Here is a 23,457-nt window from a genome sequence, read left to right on the forward strand (position 1 = left end):
TGGGTTGGGCCACTGTTTCCTTCTGATTCTCTGCATGGACGTGTTCATAGAGGGTGGGACTGCAGCAAAAAGCCCCTTAGCAGCAGAGATGCTTTGCTTGCAGAAGATTCAACCCTTTGTATGAAGCGTCAGGTAGCAGATTGTGGGAAGGTTTCTACCCAGTGGTGGCTGGTGCCCACTGTGGTTTCCCCATTCACATGTGCAAGCCTTCACTTGAAGTCGCAGTGATATATGAAGCAGCTTGCATCATCTGAACATCAGCTGCCGTCACAAGTTGAGCGTAACTGGAGGATGGAAGTAGTAGAACCTTTCTACATGAGATCAGAAAGGAAGGGCTCTAGTTCCTTGAGAAGTTAGTCAGCCAGGCTTCTTTTGGAAGTTATGACATGTTAATTCCGTTGGATATCCAATCCCCACATATACCAGGAAGATACTATATCCTGCGTCCTTTGTGGGGCCATGCTTCCAGAGAATGGTCTCAGTCTCCAGCTCCCAAGATGATGGACAAGACAACAACCAAGCCATCCATGCAGTTCTTGGCTGCCATTTCTGGATGCCAGCGAATCCTCAAAGAAAAATATTGATCCTCGTGCCTCTTCTCCACTGCCCCTTCTCTGTGTGGGCATGGCTCCTTCTCTGACTTCTGCTGCAACCAGATCTTTGGTCCAGAAGCAGTGGCTCAACTTTTCTCTTCTGAAGACAACAGCGGGGAGCCCAGCCAGGCTAGATAGCTGACCATCACAAGGTGGAAACATTGGCTTATGAGTGAAACCGCCCAGGATGTAGCAGAGCCCACCCCATTTGCACAAAACTGGAGAAAGGCCCTGAGTTCAGGTAGGAGGAAATGCTTCCTTCCCATGTCCTCCACCATCATGGCCCAGACTGGTGCTAGCATGGCTTGGAGCCAATGTCTCCCTTTGCTTTGCAGCAAGGGAAAGCAGCAGCCTTGCTTTGGGAACCGCTTCTGTTGTCCCATCCTCATCCTGGGAGAGACTGGAGCCCAGAAGAAGGACACCGGACTCAGAGGTACTGGGGCAGGAGGAAGGAGGGTGTCCTTATGAAACACATAAGAAGAGCCTGCTGGATTAGGCCCATGGCCCATCTTCTCCAGTATATTCCTATCCCCGTGGCCACCCAGATCCATGGGGAAAACCTGTAAGAACCCTCTTTCCAGCCATGACTTCCAGCAACTGCTATTCAAAAGCATTATTGAAAGGTTGCCCTTTCTGGATCCAAGCACAGCCCTTCCATGTCCGTGAAGGAATCTGCATGGAAACAGCTTTATGTCTGCACATCTTTCCCGCTGCCCCTTGTCCTCATGGGCATGGTGCCTTCCCATCTGCGGCACCCAGATCTTTGGTGCAGAACTTGGCCCCTGCACCCTTACTAAAAGGACAGCTCCGACGTTGGCACAAAAAAGTACTCCCTTTATAGACATAGCTGTCAACCTTCCCTTTTTTTTGCGGGAAATTCCCTTATTCCAGCGCCGTTTCCCGCTGCTATCCCAGATTGTTAGTTATCCCGTAGACTGTCCCCGGGACAGGTGAGGCTGCTGATCCCTTATTTTCAAATCTGAAAGTTGACAGCTATGTTTATAGAGGTGCACCGTTGAAATAATATAGGTTTGTGCATGTAATACGTGTATCAGAATGAAACACCAGGAAACCCTTTGCTCTGGAGGAAGATCTCTGTGTGTGGAGAGAAACACTCGCTTGTGTGCTCGTTTCTGGGTGCTCGTTCCCCTTTGTCTAGTCCTCCCCTTCATCCTATTTGCTGGATCATATTTCTGAGCAATTTTTTTCACACACACACCCTTGTCTGACCCTCCCTCCTCCCAGCTTTTTCATTTCTACTTCATTATTTTTGCCTTTCTCTCCTCTCCCCACCGCCTGTCATCTGGGGAAGGGAACAGTGTATAGGGGGTAGCTGGATTTTGCCCCAATTGCCGGGAGGAGTCCACAGAGGCAACGGGGTCTGAGTTTCCCGCCCTTTTCTATTTTTTAAAAAAGGTGGGAAACGCCATTTTGTTTCAACAGCTCAGCCATTTTGTGGGATGCCATTTTGTTTCAACAACTTAGCCATTTGGTTCTCCTCCCTCCTGCGTGTGAAACTGGAGGGGCTGTTCAACTGCCTGCTGGGGGGGTCTTATGGAGACTCCCAATGCTGTCACCCTCTTTCAACTGTTCAATGACCTCTGAAGCTACAGCCTCGGGGGAAGCGGAGAGGCAAAAAAAATGGCAGCCAGTGTCATCTCTGCACTGCTGGCCTTTGCCCAAAGTTTTCCCCACTTCAGAAACACAGTAGCTCGGCCGGAGTCTGCCTCACTCTGGCCAAATCGAAGCGAAGATGGTCTCATCCTCAAAGACTTGTAGTCTTGAAGGGGAAAAGGAGCAAACATGGAGTCAGCGTTCGCAGCACAAGGCATGGGGGACCAGGACACAGATTTCTTACATAGTGGGAAGAAACCATTTAAGTGCAAAGAGTGTGGAAAGAGCTTCATACAGAAAGAAAGTCTCAGATCTGCTAATATTTTAAATTTAATCCCTGGGTCGTCCCCCCAGTTAAATTTCGATATGTCTCTTTGCTATTGTTTGAAGCAGTATAACCGGTATGGTTTGAAACAGAAATAGCATTTTCGGTGGTACATTCATCTCCAAGATTTTCATTCTTCCCCATCAAGCTAATTCTTGTTTCACCTCGTACCATACTTCAACATAGTTATTTGGATTTAGCGATGCATTTTTATTTCTTGACCGAATACACTGTACCCAAATATTTCACCTCACATACACACACACACCCCGATGCCCGTTTTGTTTTGAAGACCCTCTTTCTTTTGATGCGTCAGATTTTTTAGCCAGGAGAGAAAGAACAGGCCTTCTTTGCAGTGGCTCCCTGTCTGTGGAATGCACTCCCCAGGGATGTTTGCCTGGCACCTTCATTATACACCTGTAGGCGCCAGGCAAAAACGTTCATTTTTAACCAGGCCTTTGGTTGATCCGATTTACATCCTATGCCCTTTTAAAATGTGTTTTTTGTTGTTGTTGGGGTGGCAATTGGGTTTTTTTTTTAATTTTTATTAGGTATTTGTGGTTTTATATTTTATTCTGTGAACCTCCCTAAGACCCCCAAGTATAGGGTGGTATATAAATTCTAATAATAATAATATAAATTTTATTTCTCAGTTTTTCAATTTTTGTGACATACAAACATCCAGTACAAAAAAATCCCCTTTGATTTTTCCCTTCCCACCCCTTTCGTGGTTCCTTCAGTTACTTTTCTTATTGCATTTCAATAATCCATTTTTTTGTTTACTCCCTCTTTATTTCTTAGTCAATAGTTTTTAAGTTTTAAGGTAGTTTTTAATTTTAAGATAATCCTGCAAATGAATTTAATTGTTTACAATAACTTTTCAAAGCTCACTCCATCTTCCATGTGACAGCCCTGAGATCTTGACTCTCTCCGGTGTCACTGGATCAAACTGATAAATTTTCTTGCATTACCTAAACTAAACAGTTTTAAATGGATTTTGAATAAACGTGCAATTATTTTTTTTAAAAAAATAAAAAAAACTCATCCATTTTTTGGAACGCCATTTTGTTCCAACAATTCAGCCATTTTTGGAACGCCATTGTGTTCCTACAACTCAGACATGTTGTGGAACGCCATTTTGTTCCAACAACTCAGCCATTTTGTGGGACGCCATTTTGTTCCAACAACTCAGCATATCTCCAGGAGGCCCCATCAGCTCCTAGAGATGTGTATGCTGCACTTTTTTTGGAGGGTGGGGGATTCTGGAGGAATCACAAACAACAGGACAATTCCTTCCTGACTAGGCCCAACAAAACTGTCGCGCAAAGTCGCGAGGGAACTTTCCAAGTTCCCTGACAGCTCCTCTCGCTCAATCTTCAGGCAGGGGCACGCGGGCAGGTGGATTCAAAAAGTGTGGGACAGGGAAAGAGCACAGCAAGATGGAAACATCCCGAAGACTGGACTTCGGTATCCATCTTCAGGGGCCCAGGCTGCCTAGTTATAGCTTCCCTCTGCTAGTCTGCAAGAGGTGCAGTTGTTGTAAACAAAAATTGCCCTTTTCCCTTATGGGGTATCCAAGAGCCCATAGGTTCCCTATTGGTAGGAGAGAATAACAGAGGCCAACCAGAGAATATTGAGAAGCAAAGCAGCTACTAAACCTGATCTTTATTGATTTGTTGCAACAGGGTGCTTCCCTCACCCGCAGGAGAGGAGGAGGGACCAAGAAAAATGGCATGCAAGGCCTTATAAAGACTTTTGAAATTGCCACCCTGTAGATCAAGACCAGGGATGCAGGTGGCGCTGTGGGTTAAAGCCTCAGCGCCTAGGGCTTGCCGATCGAAAGGTCGGCGGTTCGAATCCCTGCGGCGGGGTGCGCTCCCGCTGCTCGGTCCCAGCGCCTGCCAACCTAGCAGTTCGAAAGCACCTCCGGGTGCAAGTAGATAAATAGGGACCGCTTACCAGCGGGAAGGTAAACGGCGTTTCCGTGTGCGGCTCTGGCTCGCCAGAGCAGCGATGTCACGCTGGCCACGTGACCCGGAAGTGTCTCCGGACAGCGCTGGCCCCTGGCCTCTTAAGTGAGATGGGCGCACAACCCCAGAGTCTGTCAAGACTGGCCCGTACGGGCAGGGGTGCCTTTACCTTTACCTTGATCAAGACCACCCCCAGAAACATCATACATACATCACAAAAAGGGTGTAACCTAAGACCACCCCTCAGATACATCACACCTTCATCACAGAAAAGGCGGTCTAAAACAGAAATTTGAATATTGTTTTTCTCCTGTTGTTGTTTATCTCCTGTCTGGCAGGTTACTTGACTGGATTGCCTGGGGAGCCTGGCCATTCTTTTGTAGTGATAAATACAGTACTTATTTCCTGGGCCAGGTCGCAGGCTCACACCCTATTCAAACACAGACATACCCTTAAGACAGGATTTGTGAAGGAAAAGACAATGGGGAGGCTTTTCCACTTTGACCTTGCAGAGAAAACATTTGCTCAGTTTAGGAATCAAAATGGCTTCAGGTCGGTCTTCCTGTGCTGATCTATGTACGTGCGGTTATGAACATTACCATATATCTAAGACCTCAAAATTCCTATCACACAGTGTTGAAAAGCTGGTTTCCTAACATTTCCTCCAGGGAGACTTGCTGGGACAAAGGACCCTCCACCAACCGCTTGCCATTGTCCCCCCACTTTGCTCTGCGATGCTCTGGCACTGACTACCCACAGTCCCCTGGGCCACCTTTGCACTCCTAGCAAGATGCGCGGCTATGGGACGGGTCTTTCCCTAAACCCCTTTTATTCCTGATGCCACCACAGATGATATCGATCATGATATTTCACCCTGATGTAGCCCAGTGTGAGGCATGCAGATGAAATCTGTTTTTTTTTTAAAAAACAACAACAACCAAGCAATGCTTGAGTACGGCTTGAGTACGACTTGCGACTTGTTTTTCCTTTATTACATGGGTAGGCAAACTAAGGCCTGGGGGCCGGATCCTGCCCAATCGCCTTCTCAATCCGGCCCGCAGATGGTCCGGGAATCAGCGTGTTTTTACATGAGTAGAATGTGTCCTTTTATTTAAAATGCATTTCTGGATTATTTGTGGGTGTTTTTTGCCTGGTGTTTTTACGTGGGTAGAATGTGTGCTTTTATTTAAAATGCATCTCTGGGTTATTTGTGGAGCCTGCCTGGTGTTTTTACATGAGTAGAATGTGTGCTTTTATTTAAAATGCATCTCTGGGTTATTTGTGGGGCATAGGAATTTGTTCATCTTCCCCCCCCTTCAAAATATAGTCCGCCCCCCCCCAAGGTCTGAGGGATAGTGGACTCTGCTGGAAAAAATTGCTGACCCCTGCTATTACAACTACAGCAGTGGGGATTAAACTACTGATCCTAAACCGATCCTAAGGCTGACCCTGCTTCAGATGTAACTACCACCCCCTACCAAACCAATAGCTCTCAACTGACTCCCAACTGCCTCACCGCCAACATTCAAACTCCTTTTAAACATTCAAACCCCTTTTCAAACCCAACTGTCTCATGGCCAACATTCAAACCCCTTTTCCAATCTCCAGCAACATTCCACGCTCCCTCTTTCCCTCTCCCTCCCTTATTAATATTCCCTTAATAATTCTAATATAATTACCTTCCTTTTTTATAAATTTATTTGGTTTTTCAAATTAAAGTTTTGCAATCCAACATACATCATAAAAACAAGATGCCAAAGAATCTACTGGACTTCCCCCTCCTCCCCTTTGTGGACCCCATTGTTAGTCATTTCCTCCTGCATCTTTTATAATAATCCAAATTTTTAACATCTCCATTATATCCAAAATTCACCATTGAACTACAAGTATTATTACAATCCTACTAATGATTTTAACTGTTTAGTGATTTTTAAGCTAAATTATAAATTTCCCCCATTCCTTATTAAAATTTTGGTCTTCCTGATTTCTGATTCTTCTGTTCATTTTTGCCATTTTGGCATAATCCATCGACTTAATCTGCCATTCTTCACTGGTCTGGACTTTGTCTTCTTTCTATCTCTGGGCCAATAACATCCGCATAGCCGTGGTCGCATACATAAATAATCTTTTCTGCTCCATTGCGATTTCTTTCTTTTTTAAAAATATTTTTATTGGGTTTTACAATTTCATCATCATCACAATCATTATTTCAACAAAACAAAATAAAGTGTAGATCCCCAACTGCCCCGGCCCCCGGTGACTTCCCTCAACTTCATTTTCTGATTTTTTGGGCATATTATCTCTCCCTGCTTATTTCTTATTCTTCACAGTTGTTGTTTTTTTTAATCGTTATTGTTATTCTCTTATTATTTTAACATGGTATTTCTATTTCTATATTTGTTTTTTTGCTCCATTGCAATTTCGGCACCTCTAATGTACAGTAATTACCTTCCTTTCCATATTACATCCATGCAATATTTTACGCACCCTACTCTCTGTAATCATACTGTTAAAAGCCTTTGAGCTTCTCATTCCTGGTTCCTAGGAAACGGAGGCGAGCAAGCTGACTTAAGCTCTTGCCTCCTCCCATTGCATGTCCCTCATCTATGTTCTAAAAAGCAGATATTCCACCCCACCCTACCCCCAAAAAACGATGTTAGGAACTGTAGCATGTTAGCGTTAATGATTAAAAACTGGAGGGCGAGGTGAGAAGAGGTGGCGTAAACCCCACACCTAAATTTAACCTGGGCAGGTTAGAGAATTTCTGCTGCCCTTAAAGAGAGATTAAATTTGTTTAACGTTTACCCCATGTCAATTCATTGGTTGAACTGCTGCAGTTGAACGTTTTTATATGTAAGGCCCCCTTGCGTTCCATCAGGGGGAAAGGCAGGGGATCAATAAATACTTAATAATAACTACCATTACTACCCGATTTTCCACACAAAAATACAAAGGAGGATCCTGAACATAAGCATGCAATGAAAGGGAGGGGGAACTAAAACCCTTCCTTTTACCATTCTGAGTGGGACTTGTAAAATCTTGCCTTCTCCAATCACAGGTTCCTCATCTATGTTCTAAAAAGCAGATATTCCCCCCCCCAAAAAAAATGATGTTGGGAACTATAGTTTGTTATGGTTTCTGGGAATTTTAGAGGGAAGCTACAATCCCCAGGATCCTTTGGGAGAAGTCATGTGCTTCAAATGCTCATTGGAGGCACTTTAAATCATAGAATCATAGAACTGTGAAGTTTCTCTTTTTTTTATAATTTTTATTCATTTTCAATTACCATCCAAGAATAGCCTCTTTATAACAATACCAAATTATAATACAATTACTAATAATTTAGGTGGCCCCCACGGGCTAGATTTGTTGGTTTGATTATTTTCTTTTTTTCCTGCGTTCCAAAATCTAATTAATTTCAATTACATTCCAGTCAAAATAATAATCCTTTATACAACAACTGCAATATTAATAACTTTCATTCGTGTTGACACATTAAATGATTTTTAGAACTACAAGTGAGGCACTCAGACTATATCCTTGTTCTTCCTGTGTGTGGCAATTATTCCTTGATGTTTCATCCTGTCCTTGTAAAATGTTATGTTATGTAAAATGTCAGGGAAGTTTTTAATGTGTGATTTTACTGTATTTTTGGTTTCTGTGGAAGCTGTCCCGAGTGGCTGGGTACACCCAGCCAGATGGGCGGGGTACAAATAATAAATTATTATTATTATTATTATTATTATTATTATTATTATTATTATTATGTCTACAAAAAGTATATAAGGATTGGAGAATCTTTAAAGAATATTTAGAAAACTATGGAATAAAAGGAAACAGCTTGGCAGAATTAGACTGATCCCTGTATTGCATAAATATAAGTTTGTAGGGAGGTAAAAAGAAATTATATAAGAAATATGTAACTGTGCGGTATGGATAGACAGAGTACAGTGAGATTAATTGGAAGTCAGTTTTAAATTTCTTTTCCATAAATTTTATAATTGTGTTCAATACCAGGAGTATATATGATGATAATTATATTAATCTTCTTAAATCTTATAGTGTGGTAGTTTGTTTGATTTTTCTGTTATTTGTTTGTTTGATTGTATGTTTGGTTACTTGTATGTACATCTGTTTTTCATAAATGTATTTATTTTAAATTAATAAAGATATATTTTTAAAAAGTAAAATGTTATGTCTATCTCTTCCCAAGGGTCATCTTTCTAGTTCGACCTCCTACAATGCAGGAATCTCAACCAAGATCATCCAAGGCCATCCAACCTCTGCTTAAAAACCTCCAGCGAAGGAGAGTCCGCCGCCTTCCGAGAGATTCCTTTCCACTGTCAAAGAGTGTAAAAGGAGAATGGGGAGCGTACCTTTCTGCATGAGATCAAGAAAGGAAGCGCTCCATCTCCTCAAGAAGTTGGTCAGCCAAGCTTTCTTTGGAAGTTGTGGCCTGTTAATTCCTTTGGGAATCGATTCCTCACATGTGCCATGAGGAGATCACATCCTGCTTCCTTCACAGGGCCATGTTTCCAGAGAATGGTCCGTGTCTCCAGCTCCCAACCTGATGGGCAAAGGGGCAACCAAGCTATCTGTACGGTTCCTGGTTGCCCTTTTTGGATCCCAGTGCAGCCTAGCAAAGAGCAAAGCTGTTAACACACCCGCGTTTGCTCGGCACACAACCCAAGCGGAAGCGGAACTCAGGGCCTTTCCCCAAAAGGTATGGTGTGTATACAATCTATAGTTTTAAGGGAAAGGCCTCTGGCGGGATTTAGCTTGCACAGGGCAGGAGCATACTGAGATTTATTTTGTATTATCTGTGCACCATCACTGTGTGCGGCCCTTGAAAAAGAGGTTAATGCCCCAAGGGGCTTATAACCCATAATTTGACACGGGGAAGCAACAGGGAAAGGTTGAGGGTCCAAGGTGGTTCCTGAGTCCTGCTGAAAGACATAAGCCAGGGTCTGTGAGTTTAGATTTCAGTGCCTGGTGTGGGTGTGACAGCTGAATGTGCTTCTGATGGGACGTTCTGTCCATGGAGTTCAGTCTGTGGTTTCCCCATTCACATGTGCAACTTCACTTGAAGTTGCAGTCATACAATATATGAAATGGCTTGCCTCATCTGAACATCGGCTGCCGTTTTTCTCCCAGAGGGCCTGGAGGACCCACCAAGGAAAAGACCAGAGGAAGGTTTGAAGGAAATAAAAAGTAAGGCAAAAAAATGTTTAATAATAATAATAATAATAATAATTTTATTATTTATTCCCCGTCAATCTGGCTGGGTTTCCCCATCCACTCTGGGCAGCTCCCAACAGAACACTAAAATCAGAATAAAACTTCAAACATTAAAAACTTCCCTAAACAGGGCTGCCTTCAGATGTCTTCTAAAAGTCAGATAGTTGTTTGTTTCCTTGACATCTGGTGGGAGGGCGTTCCACAGGGCGGGTTCCACTACCAAGAAGGCCCTCTGCCTGGTTCCCTGTAACCTCACAATGAGGGAACCACCAGAAGGCCCTTGGAGCTGGACCTCAGTGTCCGGGCTAAACGATGGGGATGGAGACGCTCCTTCAGGTATACTGGGCCGAGGCCATTTAGGGCTTTAAAGGTCAACACCTACACTTTGAATTAACACATACAATCAGGAATCGCCCTCAGACCTGCAGGTACAAGGCAATATATAAATTCAAGAAACAACAACAATTAGGATAGAAAGGAAAGGGTTAAGGGAGAAAAGCTGCTGGAGGAGGAAGAAGTGAATGTAAAAAGAACAAGTTACAGGTAGGTAACCTGTTGGTCTGCCATAGGTAAAGGTAAAGGGACCCCTGACCATTAGGTCCGGTCGTGACCGACTCTGGGGTTGCGGCGCTCATCTCGCTTTATTGGCCGAGGGAGCCGCGTACAGCTTCCGGGTCATGTGGCCAGCATGACTAAGCCGCTTCTGGCGAACCAGAGCAGCGCACGGAAACGCCGCTTACCTTCCCGCCGGAGCAGTTCCTATTTATCTACTTGCACTTCAATGTGCTTTCGAACTGCTAGGTGGGCAGGAGCAGGGACTGAGCAACAGGAGCTCACCCTGTCGCGGGGACTCGAACCGCCGACCTTCTGATCGGCAAGTCCTAGGCTCTGTGGTTTAATCCACAGTGCCACCAAAAAAAATAACAAGTAAGAGGGATGAAAGATTTGCATGGCGTGGGAAGGACATGGTACAAGTTGAGCAGAAAAGGAGAATGAAAGAAGAAGAACCTTTCTGCATGAGATCAGAAAGGAGGGACTCAAGTTCCTCAAGAAGCTTGTCAGCCAAGCTTCTTTTGGAAGTAATGGCATGTTAATTCCATTGGGAATCCATTCCTCACATATGCCAAGAGGATACTATATCCTGCTTCCTTCACAGGGCCACGCTTCTGGAGAATGGTCTGCGTCTCCAGCTCCCAGGCTGATGGGCAAGAGTGGAACCAAGGCGTCCGTGCAGTTCCTGGTTTCCCTTTCTGGATCCCAGGTCAGCCCTACCAAGGCACTGAAGGAATCCTCATAGAAGCATCTTTGTCCTCGTGCCTCTTCGCCACTTCCCATTGTTTGCGTGGGTATGGCGCCTCCTCAGCCATTTGTTGCGTGCCCGACTTTGGGCCAGAACTTGGCTGCTACATCCTCACTAAAGGAGAGCTCCAGGATAGGAGAAACTATCCATTGCGTGACCCATAGGAAAGCTTCCTTCCCATGTCCCCCATCATCATGCCCCAGACTGGTGCTAGCATGGCTTGGAGCCAAGCGCCTGCTGATGTCTCTGCTTTGCAGCGAGGGAAAGCAGCAGCCTAGCTTTGGGAACTGCCTCTGTTGTCCTGTCCTCATCCCGGGAGAGATTGGAGCCAGAAGAAGGACAGATGACTGGGGCAGGAGGAAGGAGGGGGTCCTTTTGAAACACTGCTGGATCAGGCCCATGGCCCATCTGGTCCAGCATCCCCTTCCCTCTGGAGCTTCCCAGATGCCTGCAAGCAGGATTCAAGCACAAGAGCACTCTGCCCACCTATGGCTTCCAACAACTACTTTGGAGAAGCATAGCTGCCTCTCACTGTGGAGGCAGAGCGTTGCCATCATGGCTAGTAGCCTTTGATAGCTCTCACCTCCACTGAATCCTCTTTTAAAGCCATCTTATCTGAGATGCTCTTCCGGTACATCTGATTCTCCCATGCTTCATTGTTCCAGCAAGAAGGTGGCAGGCTATGGTGAGGTCAGCAGTGTGATCTTGCCCTCACACCATACAAATTTACAGCTGGTTCGTAATTGCATGCACATCATTACCGGATCCAGTGCTTTTCTTTAGAGAAAAAGTTTCCAGTACAGTACTGCGTATCCTTGAGTACCCCCAGAAAAAAGCACCAATTATATCACAACCACCGCACCATACATTGAAAGCCCTCTTCTACCACTTTCAAGGTCTTGACTTTTAAAAGTATCTTTCAAAAAACAACAACCAAAGTCCTTTTTGCTGGGGATAATTCAGACGGAAATTCCCAGGTGTCAAAAAAGGTTGTTTATGTATGCCACTACTGTGGCCTGTGTTTCATTAGCCCAAAAATGGAAAACGAGTGAGGTCCCAACTAAAGAAGAATGACAACTTAAACTGATGGGATACGCACAGCTTGCAGGCTTAACATATAGAATAAGAGAACAAGAAGAGCATACGTTTAGAGAAGATTGGAAAACGTTTATTGAATACATGGGAAATAACTGTGTACACGTAAAAACGTTGGCAGCATTAAGATAAATTCAACAGGGTAAATAAGTTTTGATGGATGTAATAATGGAATACTGAATGGTTTAGTTTTTGTAAAATATGCAGAAATTCATGAAATGCAAAGGAACAAGGGTAGAAAGATAAGCTACATTTACAGGGGCAGTGGCCACAAGACAATCTCATGAAAGCTGCAGAATGGGAGTATTAAGAATGGGAGAACAGCTTTCTGAATATAAACAGAAGACTACACAGCAGTGTTATGCGTTACTTTCTTAGCCCCAGCAGTATAGCGATAGCAGCACAGGATAAGGCTACAGGACTGCTTCGGGACTCTTCCAGCCCAACCTGCAACAGGGGTACTAGACTACATTGCAGGCTTCTTGTAAAGCACTTTCTCTTCATTGCCCTGACTCCAAAGTGCAATACTCAAAGTGAATTACACTGCAGAGCTGTCATACTCCCAGCCACAACCACTTCAAACTTTCAATATGGGATAATGAACCACATTTGTATTGAAATCTGCATTTTTTTAAACATCTGAAAGTAAAACAAGGGTTTCCCTCCCCGCACATCAACGAGCTTCGATTAGAGGAGCACAAACTATTTGCTGCTACCATTTTGTTCGGCAGTTAACGTGTCAGCATACGTTTACAGGGGCATTTAACATCTTGGCTTTCTCTGCAGATTTCTGGGGGGGGTATCAATAAGCAAAAATAGCAAAACAGCACACATTCAGTATAACTTAAAAAAAAATAATCAGTTCTCCCTATCCCGAGGACTCAGGATTCGTATTCATAGCTTTCAAAACCAATGAAGCCAATAGATAGCGCAAGTGACTTTCACAATGATGAAAAGCAAATGCATAAAATAATAACAGTAATTGCACGTCTGAAGTAGACGGTAGTGTGCAAAAGCCAATGCCGCGGCAGATTTGTGTTAATCTTTGATGTCTCACTTCCAAAGATGCTGCACAGAACTCTCTTTTATCCTCTTTTGAAGAAAAGCAGGCTGAGTCATTTCCTATAGGGCTCAAGTATGATAGCAATTTAACTATGTGATGCTTTGACTTGCTAAGTGTTACCAGGCAATGGATGTCCTGATACAAGCCGGAAGAGCTTTCCTTCCAGCGCTGGTGCAATAGTTTTTAATTCACATGGAACTTTAGCTGCCCTCACCTCATACTAAAAGAATGCTCAGGACCTGATTTTATGTGCCTGAAAAAAAGAGGAGGTGGAGGAAGCGGTTAGCAGCAGTTAAAAGTACCAGAGAGCCTGGCATTAATGCACTAAAATAATGCTACAGTGACTGGGCAACCTTCCTCTGTTAGGGATATTGCATTTAATAGTCTAGGATGGCAAGGGTGATTTTCCTTTAATGGATGCTAATTTGGGAGCTATTGCAGGTATCATTTGTTATGGCCATGCAAGGGCCTAAGCTCCCATATTTCAGACACATGGTTCATACCATGCTTTTTTCTGGGGGGGGACGCATACCCCTAAACATTCTGTGGATCTAAGTTTGGCCTCATTGAGAGGCAGGATTTCAATTTGAGTAGGAAAATGAGAGTAGCCCTAAACATTTTTTTAAGGAAAAAGAGCACTGGGCTCATTTATTTAGATATGTGTGCATTTATGAATATTTGTTCTATAATTGAGGCCTTTGAATTGTTAGAACAATGTTCACCTGATCCTGGAGGAATAGATCAAAGGAAGGCTCTTCATAAGAGCTGGATCAGGCCAGTGGCCCACCTACAGCAGCATCGTGGTCTCACTCGGTTCTGACTCCCCCTAAAATAAATCTTGGCTAGCCCATGTTCAGAAGCATTATATTGTATATTATATTATATTATATTATATATTATATTATATTATATTATATTATATTAATTATATTATATTATATTATATTATATTATATTATATTATATTATATTATATTATATATTATTGCAATAGAAGAGTTTTGTTTAGAATAGCATTTCCTAATCTGTGGGTCACACAGCCTGTGCAAGTGGATCACAGGCTTTAGAAGTAAACCCCAAGAATCAGTCCTTAACTGATATGAACGCCTCTAGTTTTGTTAGCCTGATAATACTTTTTTGACGTTTGTAACTGAACATGAAAGACTCGAGCTCTATTATCGCAGGGCTGCCATATGTCCCTGTTTCTCCAGGACATGTCTGGGAATCTGACTGTCAAAATGGAGTCTGGGCGGAATTTCGCCGAATTGGAAAACCTGGATGCATGGCAACTAGGGCGATGTTCTGAAAAAACCCTCAACTACTTAAATAAATAGGACGCAGGTGGCGCTGTGGGTTAAAGCCTCAGCGCCTAGGACTTGCCGATCGAAAGGTCAGCGGTTCAAATCCCTGCGGCGGGGTGCGCTCCCGCTGTTCGGTCCCAGCGCCTGCCAACCTAGCAGTTCGAAAGCACCTCCGGGTGCAAGTAGTTAAATAGGGACCGCTTACCAGCGGGAAGGTAAACGGCGTTTCCGTGTGCGGCTCTGGCTCGCCAGAGCAGCGATGTCACGCTGGCCACGTGACCCGGAAGTGTCTCCGGACAGCGCTGGCCCCTGGCCTCTTAAGTGAGATGGGCGCACAACCCCAGAGTCTGTCAAGACTGGCCCGTACGGGCAGGGGTACCTTTACCTTTACCTTTTACTTAAATAAATACTTTTTGTTTTGTTTTTGTGTTATGTTGGATATGTGATTGTAAAACTTTAATTTGAAAAACCAAATAAATTTATATATATACAGTGGTACCTTGGTTTAAGAACAGCTTAGTTTATCAACAACTTGGATTAAGAATGCTGCAAACCCAGAAGTAGGTGTTTTGGTTTGTGAACTTTGCCTTGGAAGCCGAACATGTTCCGCTTCCTGTTGAGTGTGTTCCATTTGTAAACTGAGTCCCCCACTGCTATGGGAAAGCACACCTTGGTTTAAGAACGCTTTGGTTTAAGAATGGACTTCTGGAACGGATTAAGTTTGTAAACCAAGGTACCACTGTATATATAAAAAAGAGAAACGTAACTGAATTTGACAATTGAATAAAAACGTCAAGTAAACCCTCCATCATGCATGCTGGGGTGTGCTTCTTGGTTTAATATTTACCCGTTTTAGAATCTTGTAGCTGTAGTATGAATAGCTTAGTTACTTTTTCATTCTGTTTGGAAGGATGTGAGTGAGTGTTGAGGAACAGAGTCCACCTTGCTGATAAGGAACCAATGTTTCCTTCATTGCAGCTATAAAGGAATAAGGGCACAATCACAACAGTGCTGACAAACCAAGATAAGGTTTCAAGAGGGGTTCACTGAAAGTTTAATCCTACGTGCCCTACTAAGAAACAAAATTTCTTTAAAAGCATTCAGACATTAGGAACATTTGACTGCAGTCCTTACTGTTGCCTCTGCAGCGTCATTATTATGTTTTATAAGTGTATATTATTTAGAAGAACCACAGTTTAAGATGTGAAACAAGACAGGACTTCCGGGTTGACGCGATCGGTTTAATGGCGGATTCCCTCCGAGCTCCGGAGGGAATCGGCTCCATCGAGGACGGGTCTTGCCGCGCCGGCGACGCGGGGACCCTTAGAAACCACAGGTGCTGATACCTGTGGACCTGGTGACTCGGTGGGCACCTTAAGCGCCCTCCTCGACAGTCGAAGAGCCTTTTTAAAGGCTGCGGAGAAGGTCTGAGGAGTGGCGTGGCGCTGAGAGTCGACCGCTACCTCGGTGGAGCGAAGCCGCAAGCCATTGCCGGAGAGCGTCAACTTTCTTCCTGACATTTGGACTGAAACAAATACCCTCGTGAGTAAAACGAAATTTGGATTTTAAAAGAAATTAATCCTTATAATTTGGCGAACGGGGGGGCTGTGTCAAAAGGAAGTCCGCACCCCCCCCCCTGCATGTACGATCTGAAGCAAGGAGCGAAAGCCTAAGATCGGATTTAAAAGATCTTCTTTTTGTCTTTTGGGACTGATAAAAGATTCCATCAATTTGGGAAAACAAGCTTTTTTTGTCTTTTTAAGTTGTGCTGGAGGAAGAGGTGTATCTGGAAAATTTTTGGGAACCCCCACTCGGGATCCGGGAGTGCCCCGCATTAGCCTAGCCTGAAAGAAAGGGAGTTTGACAGCTGTCATCTGAGCTGTCAAACAGCAGAATCAAGACAAGAACTGTATCTTTATATCTCTCTGATCTAAAGGTGTTACATTTAACCAGAAGTGGCTGGAAATTAAGTAACAACAAGTAACAACAAAGTAATAGACTGTTGGTAAAGGGAAAAAAATGGTAATCCCCCTAGGGGAAACCAGAGACATTACAATGGCTGCAGAAGGAAAATTACAAGCAGAAATAGAAAGAGCCCTTTTACTCGTGGGAATTCTACAAGAGCAAGAGATAGCTATGGACAAACAGCTCACGACTTTGATTTCAAAAACAAGTAACTCTATTGATGGAACTGAGGATTTGACCTTGAAAGATTCTGCAGCTGAACTGGAAAAAGTTTCTTTGAAGTTGGAGGACAAGGAGTCTGGAGGGCAAAAAGTACAGGAACAGGACTTCATGCAGCAAGGGGACAGAGAAGTTTTTTGGACTATGGATTTTGAAAAGAGAAAAGTAAAGGAGGAAGTTTTTGGACACTATAGATGGGAAGCTGAAATAATGAAGAAATATAACTGGGACTTCCTCCTCTTTTCTGGCACTGGTGAATGTGATTTAAGGGAACATCTGGCAGAACCCCTGCAGCAAGTCTTTTCAACTAGGATTGATTGGAGAGAAGGTGAAGAGACCGCACTAGACATCCCTCGAGAGCTGAAGATCAATAAGAAGGATTATCAACAAAACAGGCAGAGAGAGACTCAAATGGTGTTAGAAGCCTCAGATGTGAGGAATCCGGGCTAGGAGTTATATAAGAGGGCAGATATCTAGGAAGGGACAGATATCCGGACAAGGAGGGAGGGGGAAAAATAGAAAGTTCTAAAACTATTTTATGACTTTTGGGTTTTATAATTTTGACTTATATTTTAATATGAAAATGGGGAAATTTATGGTATAAGAACCTTGATCGATCTTAGAAAAAGAATCTATATAAGAAAATGGGATAAATAAGTTGGGCCTAACAAAGGGAATTAAGTTCAAATATAATAAGAAGAGGTTTAAGGAATGAAACAAGAACTTGCTGAATTAAGTTTGATAATTGGGATGCATGGGTGGGGGTGGGGGGAAGTCAATGAAAGAGGGTTATGAAAGAATCTATTTGTGTTTATTTCTTTCTTTTCTCTTTTCTCTTTTTCTTTTTTTCCTTTCTTCTTTTTTTCCTCTTTGTTTTGTATTAAAATTTGAAAATTCAATAAAAATTATATTAAAAAAAAAAAAGAAACAAGACAAAACTCCAAAAACAAAGTTCCTAAGCACTAAACTGGGAACCAGCATCTCACAAGTCTATACACATTCCATGTTAGGCACCATCTAGTGGCCTATTTCCATACAAAACTCATGAAACTGCCCTCCTGACTTATCTAATGCTATTTATGTGAGCGTCCGTCTGATACTGGGGAGAGGGTGGAAGCAGCAGCAACATTTGTAATCTCTGTCTGCATGTATGAAAAAAGCCACAAAGCTTGATTTTGCTCGGGTTTTTCACCCCTAGCAAGCTACAAGTAGTTCATACCACAAACATATATGTCTGCTCAGAAGGAAATCCCATTGGGTTAAATGGAGTTTGCACCCAGATAAACGTTCTAGGTCAGATTATACCCTCAGTCTATAGGATTATAGCACTGAGGTTACACACCGTTAAACTAAGCCCTTACAAGTGTTCCATTAACATATTTTATCTTCATCAATTCTCAGGTGATCATGCTTATTTCTGTGCTGCAAAAAGCTTATCTACTACTGCCTACAGCCCAAGTAACAACTGAAATGACCCAAGGACCCAGAGGTAGCTGAAGAGCTGGAAACCCAGATTAAGGTAGCATTTAAAGCACTCTTGTAAACTTTGGGTCTGTCAAGGAAACTAGACTACAATTCATGCCTAAAGAAGGGGAAATGAGGAAGAACACTGTTGCACTAAAGAAAACACGAAGTACAAGGCTATATAGCCTAAAAATGTGGACGAGTAAACCTATAGCTGGGAACTCAGGTGGCGCTGTGGGTTAAACCACAGAGCCTAGGACTTGCTGATCAGAAGGTCGGCGGGAGAACCTCAGTTCACTATGTATTTTTATTGATTATGGGGGAGGGCAGATGCCCCTCCCTGCCCCCTGGCTACGCCCATGCCAAAGGCCCAGTTAATCCACTGTCCTGCTCTCACAGTAGCCAACAAAAACCCTATGAGAAGCCTCTGAAGCAGGAACTGATCTCAACAGAACTCTTCCCAACCATACTCCCCAGCAGCTGACATTCAGGGGCACAATTCAAAGTGCTGGTCATTAGCTATAAAGCCCTAACGCAGCTTAGGTGCAAGCTATCCGAAAGACTGCATTTCTGAAACCTGCCTGGGTTTTGTGATCTTCAGGGGACGGCCCTTCTCCCGGTCCTGCCACCCTTGCAGGGACACTTGGTGGGGACGTGGGAGGGCCTTCTTGGTGATGGCTGCTCCAAGACAAGGGTGGCGCTGTGGTCTAAATCACTGAGCTTCTTGAGCTTGCCGATCAGGTCAGCGGTTTGAATCCCTGTGTGGAGTGAGCTCCCGTTGCTCTGTCCCAGCTCCTGCCAACCTGGCAGTTTGAAAGCATGCCAGTGCAAGTAGATAAATAGATAGCGCTGCGGCGGGAAAGTAGATGGCATTTCCGTGCGCTCTGGTTTCCATCGCAGTGTCCCATTGTGCCAGAAGTGGTTTAGTCATGCTGGCCACATGACCTGGAAAGCTGTCTGCGGACAAACGCCGACTCCCTTGACCTGAAAGCGAGATGAGCACCACACCCCAGAGTCAACTTTTTGCCTTTTTTGCTCCGATACAGCTTGGGAACTCCTTCCCTAGAGAAGCTGAACTGGTTCCCCCCCTTGTTGTCTTTCCACGGGCTTTTAAGAACTGACCATTTTTAACAAAAGGGCTGGTGCCCTGCTGTTTTGGGTGCGATTGTCTGTATGTTTTTAATAGATCTTTCCTACAGAGAGAGAGTTTTAATTCTATTAATGTTTGATTGTTTTTAATTATAGGTGCCCCCATGTTTTTAGCTATTCTTACATTATCTGAAAACCACCTTGAGTCCCTGTCAGGGGGGAAAGGTAGGGTATAATAATAATAATAATAATAATAATAATAGAAGAATCATAGAATTGGAAGAGACCACAAGGGCCATCAAGTCCAACCCCCTGCCAAGCAGGAAACACCATCAGAGCACTCCTGACATATGGTTGTCAAGCCTCTGCTTAAAGACCTCCAAAGAAGGAGACTCCACCACACTCCTTGGCAGCAAATTCCACTGTCAAACAGCTCTTACTGTCAGGAAGTTCTTCCTAATCTTTAGGTGGAATCTTCTTTCTTGTAGTTTGGATCCATTGCTCCGTGTCCGCTTCTCTGGAGCAGCAGAAAACAACCTTTCTCCCTCCTCTATGTGACATCCTTTTATATATTTGAACATGGCTATCATATCACCCCTTAACCTCCTCTTCTCCAGGCTAAACATGCCCAGCTCCCTAAGCCGTTCCTCATAAGGCATCGTTTCCAGGCCTTTGACCATTTGGTTGCCCTCCCCTGGACACGTTCCAGTTTGTCAGTGTCCTTCTTGAACTGTGGTGCCCAGAACTGGACACAGTACTCCAGGTGAGGTCTGACCAGAGCAGAATACAGTGGCACTATAGTACATTGGTTTACTGTCTTTGTGTCAGAGAGCAGAAACTCTGTAAGGAGACATGTGCAGTGCAATAGCTAGGATTAGCATCCAACAACGAGACTGGTCCATCTCACAGCATGTTCTTTTTATGACAGCTATGGGAAGCTGCACTGCATGTTTTCGTTAAGTCCACTTTACTAGGGCATTCTCGTTTATTGTTGTCCCCTTTATTGGGGAAGGTCTCTACCTAACTTGTGCTACTCCTCTCATAACAGAAGAATAAAGCAGAACTTTCCAAACTTTGCGTTGTGACACATTAGAATCTTCAACACAGTGTGTAGGCTGGAAAGGGGATAGTTTCACCTCTGCTTTGCTAGTAAAATGGAATTACCGTGTCGCAAAATGTTGCATGTCTAAAAAGCGCGCCACCAGCATGAAAAGGTTGGAAAACTCTGCAATAAAAATTCTTTTTTCTTTTTAAAAAATGCAATTAAATTGCAAATCAAGGGTCCACCTAGGCTGACATCCTGTCTCATCCTCCATATCCATCTTCAATAGCAAAACCAAAGTAGCTGCTTGAAATATCCCAAAGGCATTGCATTTTTAAAAAAGAAAGAAAAAAGGTTGGAGCATTAGCCTCTCCAACCTGGACTCACTCATGAAACCCATTGAGGAATATGGATAGAAAATTTACAGCATTAAAATTATACGAAAATGATACATCAATGGTACTGTTATAAGAATTCTATGGTCCCAAGTATAAAATAAACGTTCCTAAATGTACAAGGGAAACACATACATAAGTATATAAACCACTTGTCTGAAATAGTACAGGAGAGCAATCCTGAAGTCATTGACTCTCCCAAACCATTCTGACCCTCCCAAATTGACCTCAAATATTTCTTGGCAAGGAGGAAGAAAATGGAAAAGGCTCTTCATTGTCTTTTACTTACCTGTCTTAAGGTTTTCATATTTGTGTATGAATAGGGTGAGCCTGTGGCCTGGATTCAGGAATTAAAGTATTTACCATCACAGAAGAATGGCAGGGCTGCCCAGGTAAAGCAATCAGTGACCACTGTCAGGTATCCTGGCAGACAGGATTTCTGCTGTAGACAGCCTCCTGTGATGTATTTCTGCCATAGCTGTCAACTTACAGATTTGAAAATAAGGGACCAGCAGCCTTGGACCAGCAGCCAAAATAAAGGACCTGCAGCCTCACCTGTTCCAGGCACTCCAGTCTTCCTGTCCTCCTGTAGTCTGGTCAAACTCATGCTGGTAGCTTCGAGAACACTGTCCAACCAACTTTGTAACCAGAGGTTCAACTGAATAGAATCTGAATCACATGCACCACAAGGCCTATGTAGCCTCAACTTAAGATGGCTCCCCGGCCTTGCTTTGCCCTGCAAAGTTTGCAGCAGCATGTGCAACAAAATGGCGTTCAGCATTCAAAAAACCCCTCAGCTTGCATTAACTAGCCACACACAAGGCATGCAAGCTCCACCCCCAGTCGTTCTTACACTTCTTATTGGGTGAGCAACATAGCCAAGCAACACAGTTGGAGCCTCCCTCCTCCCTGGCCGGGAGGGAGAGGAGCTGCTTCCTTTGAAATTTAAGGGTACATCATTTAAGGGACATTTAAGGGACATCCATCAATAAGGGACAGCAGCGGGACATGGCGCTGGAATAAGGGACTGTCCATTCAAATAAGGGGCACTTGACAGCTATGATTTCTGCTGTAGACCTGCCTCCTTCTGTGATGTATATATGATGTTTTGGGAGTAGTCTTGAGCTACAGGGTTGGCAATTTTAAAAGTCTATATAAGGGCTTGTGCACCATTGCTCTGGGTTCCTCCTCTCTCCTGCATGTGGTGAGTGAGGACCCTCTTGCAACAGTTTAATAAAGATCAGGGTTACCAGCTGCTTTGCTTCTCAATATTCTCTGGTTGGCCTGTTATTTTCTCCTACCGACAGGGAACCCACTTAAGGACTCTATACGGGCTCTTGAATACCCCATAAGGGAAAGGAGCAGTTTTTCTTATAACAGTACCTACCACCAAGTAAACTGGCAAAAATGTATAACTCTAAATCAAATAAGTGTTGGAAATGTAAAGAGAAAGAAGGTGCTTTTTATCATATGTGGTGGCCTTGTAGTAAGGATAAAGCTTACTGGGAATTGATATATAATGAATTGAAAAAGATGTTTAAAACAACGTTTGTAAAAAACAACAACCAGAAACTATGCTTTTGGGAATTATAGGGACAGAACTATCCAAACTGCACAGAAATTTATTCATGGATGCGACTACAGTGGCTAGAATGTTACTTGCCCCCAAATGGAAAGAAGTCCCAGCGAAAGAATAATGGATTCAAAAACTTTTGGAATATGCAGAAACTGCAAAACTTACCAGAAAAATTAGAAATCAAGGTAACAAACTTTTAATAAGCTTTTTGGAGTTGTAAAAATGAGATAGGATCTTACTACCATATGTGGTGGACTTGTATGGTTATAAGCGAGTTTTGGAATAACATATGATGAATTAAGAAACTATTTAAATTTACTTTTTAAAAAAGACTGGATATTTTCCTTCTAGGAATACTGCCAACAGAAATAAAGCAAAATACAAGACCACTGCTTATGTACTCAATTACAGCTGCAAGAAAACAACACCAAAAGACAGGACGCTATAACTGATATTCTTTTCTTATTGTTAATTGTCTTTTGTTCTTTTTATTTTTATTCTCTTTATTTTTTCTCTTTTTATCTTCGTGTTTAATTTTGTTGTAACCATTTGTAATACATTTGTAAGATGATATTTTAAATCAATAAAGATTATATTTTTAAAAAGGGATATGCGGAAACTGCAAAACGTACCAGAAAAATTAGAAATCAAGGTAAAAACTTTTTATAAAAGAATGGAAATGGTTTACTGAATATTTACAAACTAAACAGATAAGAACATTGGCAGGATTATTGTAGTAACCTGCAGTTTCATAGGAGTAAATATTTAAAGCAGATGAATAAATGAACAAATTAATTTGGATATGCAGAAAACATGAAAAATAAATTTAAGGAACTGCAGAAAGAGGGGGAAGGCAGTCAAGCTTTGAAATGTTCAAATGACTGTAAAATTATGGAAATGTATCAAACTGAAAATCAATTTTTAAAAAAGAAACCCATTGAAGCCACTCTCTGTGGGTTTAGCCTACCTCACAAGATGGTTGTGGAGATAAAAGAGGAAAAGGAAAGAAAAACCACGCCTGGAGCGCCTTGAGAGGAAAGGTGGGCTATAAGCGTTCTAAGCTACCCACGCCTGGAAGAAGCGGACCATTTGGATCCCTTCCAGTCAGGACTTGAAAACTGTCAGGACTGACACTGCCTTGGTCGCACTGGTTGATGATCTCCGGCGGGCTAGGGACAAAGGTGAGAGCTGTTTTCTAGTTCTGCTGG

General features: G+C 43.2%; 4 long non-coding RNA genes across 5 annotated transcripts in view; 3 read left to right on the forward strand and 1 right to left on the reverse strand.

Moving 5' to 3' along the window:
* LOC309354399 overlaps positions 1 to 23,457 on the reverse strand; it is a 266,088-nt gene that overhangs the window by 171,589 nt on the left and 71,042 nt on the right. The gene's annotated exons all lie outside the window — the stretch shown is intronic.
* Positions 2,440 to 11,391, forward strand: LOC309354385. 2 transcript variants are annotated; one of them, XR_014162233.1, is made up of 3 exons: positions 2,440 to 2,454; positions 8,716 to 9,713; positions 10,897 to 11,391. It is a non-coding gene; the product is annotated as an uncharacterized lncRNA (long non-coding RNA). The 2 variants fall into 2 exon arrangements; XR_014162234.1 differs by having other exon boundaries at positions 8,716 to 9,225; positions 10,897 to 11,185.
* Positions 3,298 to 5,417, forward strand: LOC309354433. Its single transcript, XR_014162294.1, has 2 exons — positions 3,298 to 4,303; positions 4,886 to 5,417. It is a non-coding gene; the product is annotated as an uncharacterized lncRNA (long non-coding RNA).
* Positions 17,614 to 22,672, forward strand: LOC309354378. Its single transcript, XR_014162223.1, has 3 exons — positions 17,614 to 18,202; positions 22,267 to 22,434; positions 22,601 to 22,672. It is a non-coding gene; the product is annotated as an uncharacterized lncRNA (long non-coding RNA).

This window comes from Podarcis melisellensis, assembly GCF_964234715.1.
Source record: "Podarcis melisellensis genome assembly, chromosome: 13".
NCBI lineage: Eukaryota > Metazoa > Chordata > Lepidosauria > Squamata > Lacertidae > Podarcis > Podarcis melisellensis.